The following is a 10,159-nucleotide window of genomic DNA, read 5'->3' as shown; positions in this document are numbered from 1 at the left end:
TCCATGACCTGAGCTGAAGTCGGACACTCAACGGAGCCACCCAGGCAACCCACAAGAGACTCTTAAATACAGAGAACAAACTGAGGGTTGCTGGAGGGAGGCAGGTGAGGGGATGGACTAAATGGGTGATGGGCCTTAAGGCAAGCACTTGGGATGAGCACCGGGTGTTATAAGTAAGTGATGAATCACTAAATTCTACTCCTGAAACCATTATTACACTATGTATTAACTACCAAGGATTTAAATTAAAAAAAAAAAACTTTTTTCAAACATAAAAAAATAGAGATTCCCCTATTTTGTATTTTATTTAATTAGAATTGCATAGCATGTATTCTTGTGTATCTGGGGTTCCAATCAACACTGTCAGTCTCTGGTGGTTGTTGTTGTTGTTGCATTGTCATTTTCTATTACCCCCACAACATCCTTTCTCTTTTTGATGGACATTTGAGTAGTTCCCAGTTTCGGGCTATTATAAATAATGATGTATTGGCCATTCTAGTAAGTACCTTTTTGGGAAAAGTATATATGCGTTTCTATTTGAGGCATATATCTATATACACGCATGGGATGTAGGGAATGCATATTCTCACCATTCATAGATACTGGAATCACTTTTCCAACGTGGTTATACCAACTTACACTCCAAAACAAGTGTGGGAGAATTCCAGTTGTTGTACATCTTCACCCAAAGTGGCATTCTCCTGCATGTTTTATATATATTCATTTTACCAACTCTGGTAGGAATGTACAGGTATCTCATTGTGCTTTTAATTTTCATTTTTCTGATTACTAATCAAGTTGAATACCTCCATTCTAGTTATACATCTATAACTAATTATATCTAATTTAAATCTATATCAGCTATTTGAATATCTTCCTTTGTGAATGATTTCATTTTCTCTTGCATTGCCCGCACTTTTCTTATTAACTTGTAAGGGCATCGGATATATTCTATGCACAAGCCCTTTGCCAGATACATAGATCGAAATTTTCCCCTTCCATTCTATGGGCTGCTCTTTTATTCTACTAATGTTGTCCTTTTTTAAAAAGTCTCTTGTAGTTTCTTCTTAAATTGTTTAAGTTCTCACATTTATCTTTAGTTTGTTTTGGAAAGAAGTTTATGTAGGGCATGATGTGGAGATTTACATACATTTCATTTCCATAAAACTCCTGACTCAAGGACAGAGGTAAACATATGACCTAGAAGACCCATGTTTATGGCTAGGAATGCTCTCAGAGAAAGGGAGTGAAGCCACCAAATTGGCTTGACTCAGGTCCACATACAGAGAGGGACGCAAAATTGGGAAAATTGCTGTGATCACAAAGCCAGATGGCACTAAATGGTAGCCTGTTGTTCAAAGAAGCATTAGGTACACTAGCAGCCATTTGGCAGAACCCAAGGGTCATAGGTAAGGCATTTTGTAGAGGGCACACGAGCCCCTTATGTGTGCAAGGGGGAGGTGCCTCAGCTTCAGCCTTGGCCTGAGCAGCAGCCTAAAGTCTTCAAAACCATACGCTGCCTGGCGATGCTTGAGTTGGCCTAACCCTCTATTGAAATCTGACTGATGCTCTTTGCTATCATCTAGTAATGACCACTGATAATGCATATTCCCCGAAACCCAGCAAATGAAACTAAAGAAACGCTGTTTTACAAGATAGGAAGAGACAACGAACAGTGGTTTTCAGAGTCCAACCCGAGATAATAACCTTGTCTTTATATGACTCGGTTTTGATTTTCATTCAGACTGGATAAAGGCCAGATTTGCTGATGGTGAACTAAAAGGGTGCTTTTGCTAAAAGGGATTAAAAAAAAAGATACTATATTGTTTTATGTGTTAACACTGTTATTTGCTGGAAAGCTCTCTATGACCTCCAGGATAAAAAGATATGGTAAGCCCTGTAAAAACTAATTGGCCAAAAGTACACTCCAAATGGCTCTTGTGTGGTGACAGAGTGCAGTGGAGATGTCAATACCCAGTCCTGTCCAGATAGCAGATTTGTTAGCAAAATAAATGTTTCAATCTGTAGGTTTGGAAGTGATATTACGCAGCAACAGATAACAAATACTCTGATGACGGGCCCTTTCCTCCATTCCAGAAGAGACTATTATTGTATGAAGCAGGAATTTGTTCTTTTTAAAATGTTTTAAGTGTTTATTTTTGAGAGAGAGCGTGTGCAAGCAGGGGAGGGGCAGAGAGGGAGAGAGGGAGACACATAATCCAAAGCAGGCTCCAGCCTCTGAGCTGTCAGCATAGAGCCCGATACGGGGCTCGAACTCACAAATCACGGGATCATGACCTGAGCCCAAGACAGATGCTTAACCGACTGAGGCACCTAGGCACCCCAGCATGGATTTGGTTCTTTTTTTTTTTTTAATTTTTTTTTTCAACGTTTATTTATTTTTGGGACAGAGAGAGACAGAGCATGAACCGGGGAGGGGCAGAGAGAGAGGGAGACACAGAATCAGAAACAGGCTCTGAGCCATCAGCCCAGAGCCTGACGCGGGGCTCGAACTCACGGAGTGCGAGATCGTGACCTGGCTGAAGTCGGACGCTTAACCGACTGCGCCACCCAGGCGCCCCATGGATTTGGTTCTTAAATTGAGATACTTACATCCATTTTTTAAATTGTGGCAAAATACACAACATAAAATTTACTATCTTAACTGTTTTTAAGAGTACAATTCAGGGTCATCAAATACATTCACATTGTTGTGCAACTAGCACCACCATCCACCTACAGATCTCTTTCTATCTTGCAAAACTAAGACTCTATGCCCATGTAACAATAACTCCCACTGCCCCCCATCACCACCCCACCACTGGCAGCCACCATGTGATGGTTTTTCGTGACTGCCTTATTTCACTTCACATAATGTTTTCAAAGTTTATCCATTTTGTAACATGTATTAGACTTTCCTTCCTTAAGGAGAGGATACGGTGCATATATCCATCGTAAATATGCACCACATTTCATTTAATCCACCCATCCATGGATGGACACCTGAGTTGCTTCCACCAATTAGCTATTATCAATAATGCTGTTATGAGCATGGATGCACAAATATCTCTTTTAACCCCTGATTTCAATTTTTTGGGGTGTACACTCAGACGTGCAGCTGCTGGATCATATGGTACTTCTATTTTTCATATTTTGGGGAATTGCCATACTAGTTTCCATAGTAGCTGCACATTACATTCCCACACACAGTACACAAGGGTTCCCATTTCTCCACATCTTCGCTTGTTAATTTCTGGGGCTCTTTTTTACAGTACCACCCTAATGAGTGTTAGGTCGTTGAGGCAGTTGTATTTATTTATTTACTTGTTTTATTTTTTAAATTTTTTTGAGAGAGAGAGAGCGCACATGCGAGAAAGGGAGGGGCAGTGAAAGGAGAGAGAGAGAATCCCACACAGAGGGCTCCATGCTCAGCACAGAGCCTGATGCAGGCCTTGATCCCATCAACTGTGAGACCATGACCTGAGCCGATATCAAGGGCCAGACACCTAACCGACTGAGCCACCCCAGTGCCCAGAGACAAACGTAATTTTAATTACCTTAAACTTTTATCCATCATCAAAATGAAAAGGCAACCAACAGAATAGGAGTAAATAATTGCAAGTCGTGCATCTGATAAAGAACTCACACAACTCAATAGCAAAACAAAAACAAAACCAAAAACAAAACACCATACAATCCAATTTAACAACGGGGAGAAGAATTGAATAGACTTTTTCCAAAGAAGATATCCAAATTGCCAATGATGTGGAGAACAAAGGCAAAATAAAAACCATTAAACTTCCTTACAACTTACAGCCCACTGACAAGTCCTTGAGACAGGCAGAGTGACCTTCCTTCAGGAACTCAACTGCCTCAATGTTAATACTTCCGTAAGGGCAAATGGCAACCTTAGCTTGACATTAGCCTGCCCTCCATGACCCTGTAAGTCTACCTTAACATATAAAAAAAATCCCCTTGGAAACTTCCTTTCTCTCTATGCCTCGCCCACCAAGATACATGTTAGCAATCATCCTCCAAGCTTATGGCCCACAGATATACATCTGAAGGGTCTCATGACTGAGGTTTTACTAGACAATAGTAAAAGACCTTTTCCTAACAATAGCTAGTCCCTCAAGGTCCTGGAAACCTTGCTTCCAAACTCCTTAGAGACTTACGCTATCCCTAAGCCCCTCCCAAGCTGAAAGTATATAATCAGCCACTCCCCACAATCCCAGGGCAGCTCTGTCCCCGTGCTTGAATAAAACCACCCGTTTTGTACCAAAGACGTCTCAAGAATTCTTTCTTCGTCTCAAGAATTCTTTCTTGACCATTTGTTCCCAAACCCCAACATTTCACATCAGCCAACATTAGGTTATTATACACAGGATGGGAAACATACACAGAGACAAAGCAACACCACTGTAACGTAGGAGACTCACAGACACTCTTGGCTGAACATAACTCTGCCACAGGGACAATCCCAGCCCTGTCCTACGTGGCCCCTGAGACAGACACAACCTGAGATAAAGATACACACACTCGCAAAAAATAATGCACACTGACAGACCTCCAAGCAACACGTACACACCCAAGAACCTCTGCACCCTTCCCTTATTTGCTTTTCCCCTTTAGGACTTAACCACCCTGCAATACACCTTATATTTTCTTTATATGTCCTTCATTTTCCCCCATAGAATTTCAGTTCCAAGTGGAAAGAGACGATCCTTCCCACCCGGTCACTGGTAAGTCAACAGCACCCAGTACAAAGTCTAAATGCTTACTGAAAGGCCAGGTTCATACAAACACACACACCTTCCCCTGGGGGGGGGTTCCCATTTATCCAAACACGCTCTTGGGTTCACATCCAAAGGTTATGTTCCCCGTGCCAATTACTACAGGGTTCCGCTGGCCCCCAAAGGGCCCTGCTGGAAAAGGGATGCCACGCTACAGAACCCTCATTGTGCACAAAGCCTGCCTGCCCCCACTCTAGCCCCGTGTCTTCATAACCTGACACCCAGAGCCTGCGACCCCAGAGAGTCGAGGGCCGCCCGCTCCAGCGCCTCGCTGTTGCAGGTTTCTGCCGGCAGAGGCCTCCTCGCCCCCTGACAACCCAGCTGGCCACGGCGGCGCTCTCCTGGATGTTCCCATCGCCGTCCCGTCCTCCCGGGCTCGGCTCCCGCCGCCGGGCCTGCGGCCTTTCCTGTCCACGGTCGCAGTCCGGCGCATCCACTGCATCCTGGCCAACGTCTCTCGAGCTCAGACATCCCGTTTCCGGGCGACGGGCAACGACTCCTGGGAAGGAGGAGACACCCAGAAGTTTGTAGATGGGCATGGGGGCGGGCCCCTCAGCACCCCAGCCCCACTCAGACATAGACTGCGCGTTCTCCGGCTTCCAGAACACCTGCGGTCTCAGCTCCGCCACAGGACGGACTCGCCCTGGCAGGAGCCTGCGCCTGCGACTGCGGCTGCGCAGGCCAGCCAATTCAGAACTCCCAGGTGGCTTCGCGGCACCCATGTGACTGCATCCGCGTTGCATGTTGGGAGCACTGGAGGGGGGTGCGGGGGGGACATGATAATGTCTGAGGAGGCTCCTACTCTAAGCTACATTTCCCCAAGTGACCACGGGTGTGCAGCCGAAAGGGTTTCACAGATTCCACCTGGAGCCATCAGGGAGTTTGGAACTGAGGAAACGCGGGGTGTTGACGGCGCTTGCGCGGCGCGGAGGACCCCCCCCCCCTCCCCCGGGGTGTTGACAGCGCATGCGCGGCGCTGCTTCGCACGTTTGGCCAGGCAGAGGCGAGAGACTGCGGAAGTGCGGGCGTGAGTGCGCACGCGCATGGCCGTGAGTATCGCGTCCTCCCTGGGGTGTCGCCCACGTGGTAGGTGTTGAGGCTGTGACCCATTCGAAGGAGAGTTTGGCCGGCAGTAGGTTGTGAGTTCATGTGGGAGCCGCGGCTCTGGAGGAAGAATGTGGGCCGCTGGTTTACAGTGCTTCCTCTGGACTCTCCGTGCACCCACATGGAATTTCTGCGCAGGAATGACTAGTGGAGCGCCCTCCAGTGTGCGTCAATAGCGGAGTTTGCAGCAGTGAAGGGCACAGTTGGGTTTGTCCCTGAGATGTCAGGTAGTCTGAACGGAGTTGCAGGTGGCCTCGGGACAGGACCCTATGCATATGCCCAAGGAGTAGGAAACACCACCAGGCCGACTCCCGCCTCCCCGGAGGATTCCCTTGAGAACGCGGTGGAATTCCTTTTAAATTTCAAGCCACAGCATTCCCAGAGTTCTGGCCCAGGAAACCTGATGTAAACCTAGAGACCTATTGCTGGCTTTCCCTCTCTTCCCTCAGGTAAGGTGATGGAGGTGAGGACAGGTGTGACCCTGGAGTGTTTTCGAACTTCAGTTGAGGTTCCAAGAAAGGCCTGATGGGTCGCAAGTCTTTAGGAGGTGGAAAGCAACTGTCCTTACACATCTAAAAATCAAGGTGTGAGTGAGTGGGTTTAAACTTCCCTTTAGTTCATAAGATAGTTTCGTATCTTTGTTTTCAAATAATTTATTTGAAAGACTAGAATTAGCCATTGTAAGTGTAGTTCTATGAGTTTTCATAAATTCACACTTTGTACCACCGTAGTTAAAATACAAAACACTCCATCTCTCACCTCCGAGAAAACAACGTCCTAGTGCTCATTTGTTGACAAACTTCCCCCCATTCTTAACCCTCTCATCTTTTCTAGTTCCCTGTACCTTATTTTTTCCAGAATGGCATGTAGATGTAGGCTTTTGAATACTGTGTTTAAAATGTAATGTTACGTTTTGAAATTTTACTAATTGTACTTGTCCTCCAGAGTTCTGAGATTTCAAATTTTCAACAGTACCCAGTACACCTCGTGGCACACGTTAGGCCTTCAAAATAGAGAGATTCCATTATCCTTTTCAGGTGCATAAGCTTAAGCAGGACCCTGCTTCCATTGCTTAACTTGTGTCACTTGTACAATTGGAAGGATGCTGGGAGAAGTCATTGAATGTGGCAATAAGGATTATGAAATGACACTAATCTCTGCTGTGCTGTGAAAACAAGCGTTAGCATGGAGAAATGGACAAAGACTGGATTTCATTTGCCTTTCAATTAAGCACAGTACTGTTATATTTTTCTTTCCTAATATGTGTTGGAAGTCTAAGCATGTGGAAACAATACCCGTAAAAAGCAAAGTGGGCATTTGGGACTTTCATGGATTATTAAAACAAAAGCTTACACATTCTCCTCCTATAAGTGGTCATTAAAATTTTCCTTGTTTGAGGATGTCTAATAAATTGGGATATCGCTCATATGATACCCCCAGTCTGCAGCTCACTTCACGGATTCCTGGATAGCTTTCCCTTTTACCATCGCTACCTCTTCTCCTTGCTTCTATTAGGAAATCAGAATGGACTTGCATAGCTATTGCTCTGCTCACAGAAGACTTGAGGGGTTAGAAGTATGAGGATAATGTGAAGCTTCCTTAAACTATGAGAAATTCTGATTTTCTTCAGAACAAATCTCAGTCCACATGCCGGAGTCCCAAAATGATAGTAACAAATATATGAGGCAATTTCTTTTTTTTTAATATGAAATTTATTGTCAAATTGGTTTCCATATAACACCCAGTGCTCATCCCAACAGGTGTCCTCCTCAATACCCATCACCCACCCTCCCCTCATTCCCACCCCCCATCAACCCTCAGATTGTTCTAAAAGTTGTATGAGGCAATTTCAAATTCTTTCATGAGGATGTTAAATACAAACACCCATACAGCATGCTTCAAATCAATATGAACTGTCTGGTCCCAAATACCAGTGACCAGTCTCATCAACATATATAACACACCCTGAAATTTTTAACCATTGTGAAAATGAGGGTGAACTATATCTGTAATTTTATGGGAAATGGTTAGTGTTAACTCCACGAGTGGAGGATTGTTTCTGTATCATCACCCACTATTTACCAACACTTCTGAGCAGTTCCAGAAAGTATCTAAGGCATACTAAGTGGTGTAAGTATACATGAATCAATGGTGCCTTCATTCACTGAGGCCTCTCTTCTTCAGTCTGTGTGCCTATTATCTCGTCACGGTGTATATTTTACTTCACTTTGCTTTTATATTATCCAATAAAGTTTAAGATATTTTGTCATGAGAATCTTTTTATATCATTTGCTAGATTACTTAATTAAATTGGTAAAACCATTATTTAAAGTTTTTACTATTGTGAATAAGAAGTTACACTGGTAACATTGTAACAATATACAAAGTAAGATTTGTTAGGATGAAAACTGCCTACATTTGTATGCACCTGGTAATATTGACTCAAAATTTACAATTCTTAAATTCACAAAGTTACAACAACTCATAGATGCAATGTTTTAATATCTTTTAAGTAAATTAAAGACATTGACATTTATTAGCATACATTTTAAAACAACAGAATATTTCTCAAACATTTTATATATTTATATAGTGCACAACTCATATGGAAACAGTTAATTGAATATTTCTCATAAACACTGAATTTGTTCAACCAAAAAAAAATTCACATTGTGTCTAATCACACATAATCAATCTTAATAATGGAACATATCCTGAAGGATTGGATTTAGTGCTGAGTAACAGAAAACCCACACCGTCTACCCAATATGTCAGTAATGCTGATTTATTTTATAGAAATACTGGGTCAGGACAGCTGCTCAATCATGCTGTAGGGAAACACAGTCCCATATGTTCTTATGGATGCACCACTGCAGACACACAGAAGCATGAGAAGTATTATGAGAATGAGATGTTCACTATACAAATCAGACTTTATATGAATCTGTTAAGATCTAGGGAAAAGGGGTCAGAGCATTAGATGAGATCAACGGCCATGACATCCTAATCAGTGGCCTGGTGGACAGTCTAGGGCTTTCAGGAAAATGCAAGCTGTGGACATCTGACCGTGGATGTGCATCCATGCTGGAAAAGCTGGTAGGGTGTCTGTAAAAGCCTACACCTCTGACAAAGTAGAAGTCATGCAGCTGGTATTTGTTTTGAAGGTGCTTTTGATTGGCAAGGCCGGCAATCAGGAAAACAAGCTGGAGATGGTACCCACGGAGTCCCTACGCATCTGTCTATCTCCCTATAGAGTGGTGGCTCAATAAACCGAAAAGCGCTTCTTTCAAATCTCATGCAAGCTGGGCTATTACAGAATTCTATCATGGAACCATATAGAGAAAGCATCCTGGGAAGTGGTAGTTCCTAGGCCTTCCTATGTTGCGAGGACACATTCCAAGAGAACCATATCCACCTCTAGATTTCACTGTCTTCTTCATTCAAACGTATTGTCCACTTCCTAACCAGAAGCTAGGACAAAGAGCATACAGCAACAGATGGAAATAACAATTCATACGAAACTATACTCTTGCAAGATCTCTGCATACCTACAAATTTCTAGCCAATTACATATTCACAAATTTGCAAGCCAGCAAAATGGAATAATGGAATAACGATCCTCTGGCCAAAAAAAAAAAAAAAAAAAGGTGTTGAGAACATATACCTTATGCTGTAAGTAAAGAAGTGTCAACTTTAAGTGTCAAGTTGTAAGTTCTCTCAGGAAGATAGTAAAATGGAATATATGTAATGGGAAAGTGATACCCAGCTTGGAACATACTTGGCCAGTAAGAAAATCCAAACAAATACCAATGTCACATTACTCTAAAGGCCCCATACTTACAGAACAATTTAAAAACTATATAAAATTAAACCTAATGCATATTTAAAACACATCAACCACCCGTGGGTGAATCACACTTCAAAATGGGTGCAGAAATATTAGCTGAATTCATGAGGGGGGAGAAAACCTACAATATATCAAAATTCATGTACTATGTAGATGTACTCAGAATACTTGAGAATTTTCATCTCAATGTTTGGTTGAACGAGACATGGAAATTCACTTGCCAGAGGTCCACATTAAGGATGAGATACTGAGCAATACTGTGTAACTTTTATATTTCTCTTCTGGTGTGGATTTTCCAAACTATTTTACATGAATTAATATGCATTAGGTTTTCTTATATTTAGAAACTTTCTTTTGACTGTGAGTTCTCACATGACTACGAAACGCTTTGAGACAACTGAAAGTTTTCCCACAT

The sequence above is a fragment of the Lynx rufus genome, unplaced genomic scaffold (genome assembly GCF_022079265.1).
Source record: "Lynx rufus isolate CCGP_SWC_20201006 ecotype Redwood Valley unplaced genomic scaffold, mLynRuf1.p SCAF_4, whole genome shotgun sequence".
In the NCBI taxonomy this organism is placed as follows: domain Eukaryota; kingdom Metazoa; phylum Chordata; class Mammalia; order Carnivora; family Felidae; genus Lynx; species Lynx rufus.
The sequence above is the reverse complement of the archived record's forward strand: the minus strand, read 5'-3'. Positions refer to the sequence as shown.